The 14,369-nt window shown below is 36.5% G+C and overlaps 1 protein-coding gene across 1 annotated transcript in view; it reads left to right on the forward strand.

The window, feature by feature from the left end:
• The window catches only part of TXLNB (taxilin beta), a 72,988-nt gene that overhangs the window by 21 nt on the left and 58,598 nt on the right, over positions 1-14,369 (forward strand). The window contains exon 1 of the mRNA XM_069077178.1: positions 1-222. This exon is cut by the window's left edge and continues 21 nt beyond it. The gene's annotated coding sequence lies outside the window, so the exon portion shown is untranslated. The remainder of the gene's footprint in view (positions 223-14,369) is intronic.

A 14,369-nucleotide genomic window follows, 5' to 3' on the forward strand; every position in this document is an offset into this window, starting at 1 on the left:
TGTGTGTGTGTGTGTGTGTGTGTGTGTGTGTGTGTGTGTGTGTGTGTTTCCATGTGTGTCTCTCTCTCCCTCTCCAGCAGGAACAGGGGTGAGGTGTCCTGCTCTGGTTCCTGCCCTGCTCTGCTGTTGGTTCGTTTGGGGGTTTTTTACTTTGTTTTGTTTTATAACTACCTCCTTCCTCTGGCTCTCTCCTCTTCTCTTTGCTTTGTTCCTCGCCTACTGGTAAGTTCAACAAACACTTTTTCAAGTAACCTTAAAAGTTGTGAGGTTGGGGTTGGGGTGGCAAGAGTGGTTTGCATTGCCCAAACAGCTCAACTTGGAGATTGACAGTGAACTGCAGAAGCCCTTTCCATTGTTTTATTTGTGTTTAATAATATGCTCCTCAGTAAGGCACAGGGGGCCTTTCATCTTCTGCCAGTAAAAAATTTCCAGTCTGAAAAATGAAAAAAAAATAGTCAAGATAATAGACTTTATACAAGAGAAAGTTTTGTAATGCTCCTTTTTTTGCCACCAGCAATTAATTAGAAGATCAATATTTGCTAAGAAAGGGACAATTAAAAAGGAACACAAATTTCCCTAAACTAGGCTTCTCTCTGCTATTAGTCTACTTTTAGGGAATGAGGATTCCTGAGTGTTCAAAGACTCATTCCTATTTAAAGGCAAATATAATGTGAAAATCCAAAGGGCTTACAATAGAATTACTATATGAAATTAGAGCAATCTTTACACCTGAAAAATACAGGGCAAATTCGTATACAAACAAGTTCCATTGGCTCAAACCCAGACCCTATGTGCACAGGCTACTATTTATATTTATTGTTTGTAGATTCTGAGTAAATTTGGGTCTGATTTCAAACAAAGAGAACTTCTTTAAAGTACACAGATATGTATATGAGTATATTACCAAATTATTTTTAATGTATATATTTCAACTTGTTAACTCTTCCCATTTGGAATTTAATTTTTAAAAATAATGTTCTCCTTCCAAGGTTTTCAAGGATGAAGTGTTAACTAAATACCAAACCTCTTTTTAGAAGAGCTTAAAATAACTTCTGGCTGGACAGAGGGTGCCATGTGTCTTTCTGCTTGGTGGTGTGGGGAGAGACAGAAGCTATATATAGACTGATGTGTGTACCCTCCGGGGATCAAATTTAAAATGCCTGTGATTAAGAAATTAAAGAGGTGCTTTATAAAATTGATTGAGAGAACCCTGGCTTGACAGAAATGGTGTAAAGAAAGATGAATTTACTTTTTGTCAGTATTTAGTTGATGCTGGCAGGTTGCATTGTTAAACTCTACCTCGGAGGGAGGAAGAGAGAGTGACCTGTCTAAACCAGAGAACATTTTCTGCTTCTTGTTAAGATCTTGGCATTCAATACATTGGTGAGATAAAGAGTAAGAGATCTGCATCTATCTCATAAAGTATCTATATTTATATTATTCCACTTAACATATTATCATCAGCAAAACACTAAGAGTCTAAAATGGGGCCTCTTTTTGTGAGAGTAACCAACTTTATCATTAAGGATAAATTGATCAATCCGGCCTCACTTAACACAAAAACTAGTCATGTAACCTTGGGCAAGTCACTTAAACTCAATTGCCCTCCAAAAAGCAAAAAAAAAAAAAAAAGATAAATGGATCGATAGGTATTGATAGAAATGATGTCAACGGGAGCCTAAATTCTGGCTTAGGTTAAAGTTACTACAATGTAATGAAGTATATGTAACAGGTGCCAACACTATTAAATCTGCAGTACTTGACAGGACACAGGGCAAGAAAATCATACACTCCAAGGCACACCAGGACTGATCTTTGCCCAATTATTTGAATAATAGTAAGAGCCAATATTTATATAAAACTTTATGAGTTATAAAGTTCTTTTATATCATTTGAAATCCATAGTAACTTCATAAGGTCAGTACTTATTATTAATAATTATCATTGTTGTTATAAAGATTATTATGTTATTATTAATCCCTTTTTGCAGGTTCAGAAATTGAGACTCAAAAAGGTTAAATGACTTTTCTGTGGTCACACAGTTAGTAAATATCAAAGGCAGAAAGCCACGACTTGGGTCTTCTGTCAGGAATAGAACTTGAGTCACTTCTGACTGAAAATTCAGAGGGTTTTTTTTTTTTTTGCATTTAAACCATTGTGCTCTCAGGTTTCTAGCTTTTGGATAGAATGTAAAACAACAAATATCTTTGTTTCTAAAATCTACTTCAATTGAGGATTCCAACTTGTTTTCAAAAGAGTATGATAGATAATTCTTCTTGTTCTTTATAGTAAATCAAGTTCTTTAAAACAATATTTACAACAATAGAATCAATCACCTTACTTGATATTCACTCAAATGTATCCATAGTAACATCAGTGTGGATGTTCCTTCCAATGATGCAAATGACAAATCAAATATGCCTGCTCATCTTATATAATGCTTGACCATGTTCTCCCCAGGAGAGTGTTCCCACTGTGCTAAAAAAAAAACCAACCAAAAAAAAAACCACCTTTACTTTCTCCTCATATCATAAGAATATCAGTGAAACATACAAGGTGCCAGTTATCTCTTGATCTCACCACATGACCAGCATATCTCTCTTCTTTCTGTCATACATTTCTGTCATCCTTTGCTCCAGTTTTTCTTTATAGCTCTTGATGTCTTGTGTGTTACAACTTGACACACACTCACATATGCATTAATACATACATACATACTCATGTGTCTCTCCATTTTTTTTAGTGATACTCCTTTATTCAGATACTGTACTGTTCTGTGGCTTGCTACCATGTGACCTGGGTAGAATATTGGTATTGAAAAATTAGTGCTAAGTTTCCGGGAAAAGTTTTAGGGTACTTAATGGAGCATCACAATTTCCTAAAGAAGACTCAGCCAATTCTCCCTCTCCTATTTAATTCTAATCCCAACTTCTTGTTCATTTATTCTGGTTATCTAAGATGTGTGTGTGTGTATGTACACACACATAAAGACAGAGACATTGGTGGATGAGTTCTATAATTTCTCCATCTAACTATGTCATACTCAAAAATTCACATAGATGAGTAGTCTCATCAATTTGAAGTTCCCTCCAGTAATACAGATCTTGATCTAAACATGCCATCCCAACCCATGTGTGACTCCTACCTATATTCTCCCAAAAGTTCACCACAGGGGATCCATCCAACCTTCTGCAGGCCTTCTTCACTTCCTCCCAACATTTCAAGGTACCCATGGAATGCTTTGGCTGTCCACTTGTCATATCTCAATCTTATCAAGTGGCCAACCCACCTTCTTTTCCTATCATACAATTCCTTCATGACTTCCTTCACTCCTGTTCTTTCCCAGAGCTTCCAATTGGTTATATGTTATAGCCTTCCCATAGCTACCATGTGCTTCTCCATTGTTCTCTATGCGAGTCACATCTTTAGCTCTTTGTAGGTAATGGTGTTTCATGTCTTACTACTATATTCAGTAAAATGTTAGTATTGAAAAAATGAGGCTTTATTTTCATGGAAGGTTTGAAGTCAGTAAAAAAGCTCTATAGTTTCCAAAAGCAATTCCAAGTTTTCTTCTCCTTCTCCACTTTGACATTCTGGACCTAGTTTGTCCATTTACACTCTCTATCCCAGATATAAATACAAGTATTTATATATAAGTATGTATGCATATATATACACACATATGTGCATATATTCACAAGTATATATGTACATATATGCATAATATGAATATAGATATATATATACACATACACTGCTGGATAAATTCTATATGTTGTTCATCCAAATGCATGTTGAAATCTATACAATAAACTTTCTTCATTCATTTGTCCTTCCCTACACTGATGAATAGGCCAAACTCTTTTGAGTGATTATGGATTTCTTCCAGGAGTCTCTAAATGTTATGGAACTTAATGAAATCATCACAATGTCATCTGCAAAAAGGAGTATCTGGAAGACTACATCATCCACAGGGAATCTCTTTTCCCAGAGCTCTGTGCCCAGTCTCTGCCATCACAGGGTTGGAAAGCATATAGTTCCTTGTTTTATGCCTCAACTGATTTCATTATTCGTGTAGATGTGTTCTACTGTAGAATTATTCCTTATAATAGCCTAGTTGTTCTCTCTCTCTCTCATTAAGAATGCCCTTGCAGATTATTTTCACAACATTTTTATATAGATGGGAAAGTAACCACATAGGGCAGCAGTTATTGAGTTTACTTGCTTATCTTGGTGGGGGTATTGATAATTTCACAGAATTTTCTCCCTTACCTTCAGTACTTTCTCCTCCCTCAGATATGTTGCAACTCAATCATATTCCCACAACTTTACCCCCTCCAACACAAATATTCTCCTTGCACAGTTGGTCTAACCTGCCTGCTTTTTCTGTCTTTGTTCTCTTTAATGCCACTTCTGTCTCCTTTATAAGCATATCCAGGACTGCGACATTAAAGTCCAGATACAGTGGATTTTTTTGGTGATGAAAAAAGTTCTATACACAGTGTACAAATCCTTGCAGATCTTTTCCATTTTTTAAAATATTTTTTTGTCCTCCATCCAATTTCCTCTCTTAGGAGGATTTTGTTTAATTGTGTCCCCCATGAAATTTCTTTAAACTAGTTTTACCCTCCACTGCTTCCTTCTGTTTTTATGAGATGATGCTATTCATTATCTTACATTATCCTGTTATATAAGATCTTACAAATAAATTTGTATTCTAAAAAGGTGTTATTTATGACTGCCATTGATCTCCACTTAGTAAATAAGCCAAGTGTTTCTAAGATGCTTTTTAGTCACCTTTGACCTTCTTGTTATAGCAACTGACTTGCATAAACTTCTGTGTGAAATCATTGTAATATGTCTATACCCTTTCAATCAAATAACATTTATGAAGTACCTACTATGTGCTAAATCTTGGAGATAGAAAAAGAGGCAAAAGATGGTCCCTGACCTCAAGGACCTGATAATCTTATTTCCTCCAATCATACTCCATTTTTGTGATCAATATCTTGATTAAATGGGTTGAGATTTTTGTTGTTTTAATTGTATACAACATCTTTTTTTTCCTTATTTTTATTCTTTCTTCCACCTTTATATTAACTTTAATATCTACTCTAACAAATAAAGTGTTCTGACCACATATAGCCACTTTCTTAAAAAAAATGAATCCCATAACCAAACACAATGTGTGTGCCAATGGTCTCTGCTGCTTGGGAGGCAGAGGCTGGTAGATTGCTTGAGTTCAAGAGTTATAAACTGCTGTAGGGCTAAAGGTAGTCAAGTATCCTCACTAGGTCTGGCAACAATATGGTGAGTCTCAAGGAAGAGTGGGCCACCAGCCTTTTTAAGGAAGAGCAAATGGGCCCAGATCACAAAAACATAACAGGTTAAAGCTTCTATGTCAAACAGGCCTGTGAATAGGTACTGCATTTTCAGCCTAAGAGAGGGATACCTAGTCTTAAAAAAATTAACTTGGCAACAATAATGTCATTTTTTCCTGTTACAATATAGTAAATTTCATTTTTGTAAAGTTATTCAGTATTTACCATGTCTAGGACATTCCAAACACTTTCTTAAAGTGTACATGATAATAGGCATTAGACTTCTGTGTAGCATAACAATTTCTGGCTTCTCATATTTATTCCTACTACATATCTTGAAATATGTTTTTCATTCTCCTCACCTATTCTCACCTTTGCACTGAATTCACTAAGCATTAAAGTTTGTTTATTTGTTTGTTTGACTGAACCTGTGATTATATTGGTGTAGAGAACTTCCAAAGAGGAAACTCCTATCAATGCAGATCAGTAGTATCCCATTTACAACTTAGAGTCTTAGAAGGTTACTGTATCAGTAAAAGTATAAGTGACTTTCCCAGAATCACAGATCTAGTATATATCAAAGGCAAATCTTCTAGTCTCTGAGACCAGCTATCTAGATACTAAAAGTCACATTTCCTCATCAAGGTACATGTAGATTTAAGTCAGAGGGTCCTCATCAAATTGTTCATAGAATTTCTCTGTCACTTCATGCTTGGCAACAGATGTTAGTACATAAGCTGAAAATAGTTTCTTGATGGTCTTTTGGTAAAAACTTCTTCAATATAAGCTGAACAAATGTTTCCTGAAATTGTTTCTTATTGTCCTTAGTTCACAATAAAAGCAATTTAACTAGGTCTGTTAAGGAAGTTAACTAAGTTCTCTAAGGAGAACCTGTGAGTCATCCTTTTTTTTTCTTTTCTTTTTTTCTTTTTGCTTTTTGGAGGGCAATTGGGGTTGTGACTTGTCCAAGGTCACAACGGCTAGTTTTTGTGTTAAGTGTCTGAGACCATATTTGAACTCAGGTCCTCCTGACTCCAGGGCCAGTGCTCTATTCACTGCACCACCTAGCCAACCTGAGTCATCCTTCTATTGGCTGAAATTCTTCTTTGCTTGGTTTCATTTATAGCAAGAATATCAGGATTGACATGAATGCATGTTCACCTGGTCATTGGAAAAAGACCTCACATTTAGCATATCAACAGCTAAGTTAAAGTTTATATAGTCTAAAACTGTGTGATTCTCAGTATCCTCTTCTCTCTTTTCCACCACTCTACTACCCTCTGCAAAAACAGAAGGGGACCACATAAGCCTGAAGCTATTTTGTGTTTGTCTCTGTTTCATGGGTTGCCATGGTCAGAGAATTAAATCTTCTTACTGGTCCTGTACCTCTCCATACCTAGTTAGAATAGTCCTCTGAAAGTAGGCTCTCTCCATTGCCAGAATTACACTTCAAGCCATTCCAGCCTGGATAAATTTGCTAGAGCTTAAGTTCTGCTGGCATAGACTTCAGAAACCAGGATCATTTCCACACCACAATGAGTCATTACAATAGGATTTTGGGAAGACTATTCAGTGCAGAAATGAATTTTTATTACCTAAGAATCATTGCTACAGCTATGATCCATATTGTAATTTGGCAAATGGCCTTTTTTACATATGAATGGTCTTGCACTAACCCAAATTCTGTATTTTCTGTTAGATTCAGAGATTATCTGATAACTTTATTACAGTATCTGAAGCACATAGTTGAAAGAGACCTAGATATAAAGTCAGAGGACTTGTGATAAAGCTGCGGTTCTATTGTTTATTTGCCTATGAGATCCTAGGTTAACTTCATCCCTATGGAGATCATTTTCTCCTCCTATAGAATGAAGGAGTTGGACCAGATGCCCTTGAGAATCACTTCTGTCTCTAGACCCCAAGATAAACTGTGACCTGATAAAACATACAGACTATAGGAGTTCAGGATCAATTGAGCCCCCTTGGGAGGGAGTGAAATCCTTGTCACTTGAAATCTTCAAGAAAAGTCTTGGCCGTGGGGTATTTTATAGAGAGAGGGGATCCTTTTTCAGATATAAGTTAATCTGGTTGATCGCCAAAGTCAATCAGGCAGCAAGCATTTATTAGGGCTCTGCTATATTGCAGGTACTGTGCTAATTGTTGGGGACTCATAGAAAAGCAAAAGAGCAGTTCCTCCTCTCAAGATGCACATGCGTCATGGGGGAGATTATGCAAAGTGTGTGCAGCAAGTTATATGTAGGATAAATTGGAAGTCAACAGGCGAAATGCACTAGCATTAATGAGGATCTGGAAAGGCCTCTTGAAGAAAATTCATACTTTTGTTGAGACTTGGAGAAAGCAAGGCGTTTAAGACCGAGAGAGAATTTTGCCAGTGAAAATGCAGAGTCAGGAGATGACGTGTATTATTCAGGAACAGCAAGGAGGATGTCGCTGGATAGCAGAATGTATGATAGGGTGGAAGGCGTAAGAAGACCGGAAAGTGGTGAGGAGACAGGCTAGGGAGGACTCCGAAGGCCAAATAGAGGATCTCTTGGAGGTGATAAGGAGCCATGGTTGTTTATTGAATAGGCAGCTGATGTGGTCAGTCCAGAACTTTAAGATGATCAGTTTAGCAGCTGAGTGGAGAATGAACTGAATTGAGTACAGTTTATTCAGTAATCCAGGAATGAGGTGATGAGATCCTGGGGCAGTGGCAGTACTAGAGGAGAGAGAAAAGTTACAAAGGTAGAATTGAAAGGACTTCAAAATAGATCGGACTTGGGGAAGGAAGGAGAGAGAGAGAAACAGAAAGAGAATGATATGAAAGTTGAGGATGACACCTTGGTTTTGAGCCTGAGAGACTGGAAAGATGATGGTGACTTTCCTAGTAATAGAAAAGCTAGAGAGGGAGGAAAGATGATGAGTTTGGTTTTACATATATTGTATTTAATATATCTATGGAGCATCCAGTTCAAGATGTCCAGTATGTAGCTGGTGATATACAAGACTGGAAGACAGGAGAAAGGTTAGAACTGGATATTGGATAAGTATATCATTGAATCTTCAGCATAAAGATAATTAATTCCATGATAACTGATGAGATCCCTAAGTAAAATGGTATATAGAGCCCAGAACAAGTCCCTTTCAATTCAATAATTTTGGGATCGTGTTATGTGGTACAGCTAGTTCAAGTTTGATTATGTTTTAAAATATTGCTACATAATCTAATGAAAAGCTTCCCCCCCACACACACACACACACACACTACAGTGATAGACTTGGAGTCCACAAACCCTGAGCCCAATTAATTTCTCTGAGCCTCAGTTTCTTTATTGTAAAATGAGATGGTGGACTTGATAAGTTTTAAAGCTCCTAGTTTTAAATATGTGATCTTATGATTATAACAGTCTTCAAACATTTTTTTAAAAAAACCTCTAAAAATCAAGATGGATTGTTGTCTCAACATACCAAAACTTAGGTTTTATACTAAAAGATTGAATGAGTATTGCCTAGTTATGCCATGGTGCTTAATGTCATCAATCATCTAGTGCCTCCTTTCTTCCATTCTCCTTGCAATAAGGAAATCAGGAACCTTAGAAATAGCTCAGAGCTCAAAGGAACCTCATCAGCTCTCTAGTCCAACCTATATCTGCAAAAAAGAATCCCTATTACAACATACCTGAAAAGTCACTATCTAGCCTGTCCTTGAAGGGTCCCAACTGTGGGGGAACTCACCATTTCTGAAGGCAATCCATTTCTCTTTGGGATAGCTTGAATTGTTAGAATTTTTCCTTGAGATCAAGCCTAAACTTCTGTCTTTACAACTTTCATCCATTGTTCTTGATTCCAGGTCCACACAGTACAGGTATAATTCCTCTTTCTCATGACAGCCTTTCAAATATGTGAAGACTGTCTGGTCATATCCTTCTTGAGTCTCCTCTCTTTTAGGCTAAATATCCCTAGTTTCTACAACTAATCCCTTCAAGGAATGGACTTGAATCCCTTCACTATCCTGTAGCCCAGAATTAAGCACAATATTTCAGATGACCAAGGCAGAGGACAATGAGACTACCATTGGAAGTTATGCTTTTTTAAGGCTTTTTTTTAGTTGCCATATCACATATTGGTTCACATTGAGCATGTAATACACTAAAACAATTTATTGTTTTAACCAAATAATTTTCATACTGCTAATTTTCCATGCAAGGACAAGTAAGAGTCAACTTGAACCAGTTCATATGAGTTAATTGTTAAATTTTAAGTGTGAGCATTACATCTCAGAAATCAGCAAACACTACAAATCAGGACATGATTTATAGAATTTGCTGATTGTCTAGAATTAAGGAAGTAATAGAAAAATGTTATTAATGCAGATTAAACTTAAAATGTGTCATGTGTACTTTTTTTCACATAGAGGCAGTTGTTAAACATTAAACCATTGTTCAACATTGGCCTATGACCATTCCACTCCCATTTTATACATGTGAAATTGCTTTTCTGAATCCAAACATAAGACTTTACATTTATCCCCATTACATTTTATCTTAATGGACTCATACCAGTGTTCCAGCCTGTCATAATCTTTTGACTCTGTCAACCAATATGTTAACCATTCTTCCCAGATTTGTGTCATGTGCAAATTTGATAAACATGCCATTTATGCCTTTATCCAAGCCACTAATAAAAATGTCAAACAGCACAGGATGAAAAACAGATCCCCAGATACACTGCTAGAGACCTGCCATTTTGATACTGAACCATTAATGACCACACTTTGAGTCTGGTCATTCAACCAGTTCTGAATACATATTATTTTATTATTGCATAGCCTACATCTCTCCATCCTCTCCACAATAATAGTATACTATTAACATCAATAGTATACTGAATGTTATTAATAGTATATTATCATAAAATACTTTGCTAAAAGCTAGATGAACTATATTAATAACATTATTCTCATTGATCAGTTTAGTAACCATGTTTTTAAAAAAGAAGGTATATCTAGCATATACATATATATATATACATATATGCACATATATAATATATATCTTTTGTTTTCATATTGCCAAGATTTCCCCCTATAGCTCTTCCTCCCCCCAAAAGCAATCCTTTAATAACAGAATAAAAATAAGAAAAAAATTTTAATTTGACATTATATGCAATTTTTCATACCTATAGACTGCTCCCCCCTCTGTAAAGGAATAGGGGAGAAACCCCTAGGATCTCTTCTTATAGCATTCATTTTCAACTATTTTGTTACTCTTCCCATTTGTAGTCACAATAAATGTGTATATTGTTTCTTTGGTTCTTCCTACTTCAATTTCCATCAGCTCATCTATGTCTTTCCTTACTTCTTTATATTTATCACATTATTAATTTCTTATAGCATAATAACATTTTATTATTGTACAGGACAACTTATTCAGTTATTCCATGACTGATAGGCATCTCCTAGTTGCTTCAATGAATTCTTTCATGGAATAGATTTTAATCCATTCAGTATCCTGGTGCCTAGAAGCAAACACAGAATTTCAGATGGCCAAGGCAAAATACAATGAGACTATCAGTTTCTTATTCTTGGAATTTATATTTTTCTTAAATTAGTCCAAGAGTAAATTTTGTTTTTTGGTTACCGTATCACATGTTGACTCTGATTAGGTTTGTAGCCCACTGAAACCCCCAAATATTTTTAAATACCCTCAAACTATGTCTCTCCTACAAAAGGTAGCATTATAAATATTTTAGCGAATATGAAACTTTTCTTGTAAGTGAATTCCTTGTGAATTTATCTAGCAATATATATCTAGCAATGGAATAGCAAATATATCTAGCAATGGAATTTCTGGGTCATTAGTTATGAACATATTAGCCACTTTATTTGTATAATTCCACGATGCTTTCCAGAATGATTGCACTAATTCACTAATCCAACAAGTCATTAATGTGCTTGCCTTTTAACTATTCTTCCAACAATGACTCTTTCCATCTTTTGTCATTACAGTACATGAGAGTTCATAAAAAGAACAGCAGAGCCACACAGGGATAGCAGTTTATAAAACCATTACTCCCAAGAGGAGGAAAAGACTAAATGTGATTAGGAAACAGCCTAAGCCTATGGCTCCCATTGCCTTCTGTCAAGGGTAACATATTGTGGAATGGCTTCCTGCCATAGAGCCTTGCATTGGTTTTCATACTCATGTCAAAAGTACATAGATCCACTGGGCTCAAACTTACATAGACTTTTATATAGAATTAGCTGGCACCAAGAGAAGACTGCCAGGTTATCCATAGAGGAAGATAACAGTCTAATTGGGACCAGTGAAATGAAGGTTTTTCTAAATTGCCTAATAAGGAGTGAGGAGTGCTCTAATTGTGCCATCCAGTAAGAGGTAATGAGGAGGTAATGCCCAGTCTCCAGATTTATTATCCCTACCATACTTGCATCCTGGGGGCTAGAGTCATGCCAATAAAACTGGTTTTCACTGGTTCATAGTCATCTTTGCCAATCTGTTGAGTGTGATGAAGTTAAACCTCAGGGCTATTTTAATTTTTTATTTCTCTTATTATTAGTGATTTGGAGAATTCTTTCATATGGTTGTTAATAGTTTGCAATTCTTTGGAGAAGCATGAATTGTTTTACTCCTTCCTTTATAGTTCTTTCCCAACTTTTTCTTTAATGATCTTTTCTGGGATTTTCTAGGCATCAACATCAAGCTCATTGGCCTGTAGTGGGCAGAACCTATTCTCTTCCCTTTTTTGAAAATGGAGACAACATTTAATCTTCTCTAATCCTGTACTACTATTCCCATTCTCCTCAATCTGTCAAATATTACTTATGGTGGGGGGCATTAGCTCATTTACTATTCAATTTATTATTATTATTATTATCATTAGTTGTTTTATTATTCAATGTTTACTTGGGACAATTGACTTTGAGTTCACCAAGGGTAGCTAGGAGTTCTCTTATTAATTCCTTGTTGATCTTAGCTATCAACTCTCTATTAGTCATTTTTGTTCTGTCCTTTCCATTCCAAAGGTCCTTCTTCTTGGCAAAGAAAATAGAAGTAAAGCTTCTCTGCTTTCTCTCTCTGTTGCCAGTTATTAGTACCCTATCTACTGCTGGTTCTATCCCTTTTTTGACCATCAATTTTCCCCTAATACTGCTGAAAGAAGTCCTTTTTGTAGGCCTGAATTCATTGGTAGTCTTAGTATTCCAGACACTATATTTACAGTAACATACCATGGGCTTCTCTATTCATCCTCTGTTGCCTACCCAAAGTGCATGGCTTTTAAAATCTAAATTAATCGTGTTAACATGTATCAATAATCCCTGATACTAAGGAGACAGAGGCCAATGGATCACTTGAGTTCAGGAATTCTTCGCTACAATGGGCTAAAACCCATGAGATGTCTACACTTTGTCTGAAACCCATATGGTGACCCCTTGGGAGTATGTGGAAAGGGGTGGGGCATGTGGGAGATCAGGCTGTCTAAGGAGGAGATGACTGGCCCCTGAATATAGCCCTCTTCCCTGTCCCCCACTCATACCTCTTACTCAGAGAATTCTTTGTAACAGGTATTAAGAAAAGAGATGGAAAGCAGGTCAGCCAAATTAATCACACATCATCAAAGTTTGACAGTATATGCAATTTGCCTACCTCTAGACCCCCTACATTTGCAGTAAAGGGAGGAAGTCATTTCTGCCTTTCTTCATTATGCAAGGATCAATTATATCATTGGTTGTATAATCATAACTAACAGAAAAATAAGGTTTTGTCCCAGGGCACTAACATAGGGAAAGTCCTCCTCATCTTTTGAGTCCTACTTCTTTTCCCCAGCAATAATCATCAGATACTAAGCAGAGACCTAGGATCCAGTCTCAGCACCAGTCACAGGAATTCCATGTTCCCCCACCCCCAATTTCCCTAAATACAAAAAACAAAACCCTTAAGCATGAGGGTTAGAGATCTCCCTCTCTTAGTGTAACAGCACCGGTACATCCTTTGCATCCCAATCTGCCACAACCACTACCCTCCCCCAACTTCCCACTCTGCTCCTCCACTACATTTGTCAAAAGTGAAAATCTGATTAGAGGATAATCCATCCAGAAACAAAAGAGAAGTCTCATCCTTTATCCATCCTGTTGATAGGCCTCTCCTTAGATGACATAAAGTTTATTACTTCATGTATAAAGTTTATTATAAAATCAAAGCCCCTCCAAGTTCACAGGAACTGCCAGAGTTTTCACTCCATTAATATTCCCTTCGAGTACCCAGGGCCAGTACCTCCATGAACTAACGAGGCATTGAAGGAGAATGTCCAAAAACATGTAGCTGCCCTTTATTCTCTAGAATTATAACTCTATCCTGTCCTATTACCCATTCATAAATTTAGAGACTGAAAGAATTGTAAGGAACCTTGTAGATTCAAATCCCTCATTTTATAGATGAGGAAACTGGAACTCACAGAGATTAAAGCCAACTTGGTCAAAGTTACACTGCTACTGAGTAACAAAGGTAGAACTTGAACCCAAGACTTCTCACTCTATGTCTAGTGTATTCATCATACCACATGACCTTCCAACCAGCTCAATAAAAGTTTTCTTCCCCTGCTAAGTTTGGTAATAACTTTGAAAGCACCTAAGGATCTACATTTTAATTTTAACACATAAAGATTGTCTTATGCAAGAGAATTACTCTTAAATTGAAGACAGAGAATTATTTCTCAGTCTCTTGGGCTGGCTCCTTATTCAGGTCATACCCTCAAACCTAGGTGTCCCTCAGGGTTCTGTCCTGAGTCCTCTTCTCTTCTCTATCTGTATTACCTCATTCAATGATCTCATCAGTTCCCTCAAATTTAATTACCACCTCTATGCTAATGATGCCAATCTTGCCCCAACCCTCAGCTGAACTTCAATCTCACATCTTCAGATGCCTTTCAGATATCTCAAACTGGATGTTCAGTAGACATCTGAAACATATCTAAAACTGAACTCATTAGCTTTCCCACTAAACCCTACCTCATTCCTACTTTCCTTATTAC

Source organism: Petaurus breviceps, unplaced genomic scaffold (genome assembly GCF_028583685.1).
Source record: "Petaurus breviceps papuanus isolate PSGF00001 unplaced genomic scaffold, PetGlider_PUasm1.0 90977, whole genome shotgun sequence".
Classification (NCBI taxonomy): domain Eukaryota; kingdom Metazoa; phylum Chordata; class Mammalia; order Diprotodontia; family Petauridae; genus Petaurus; species Petaurus breviceps.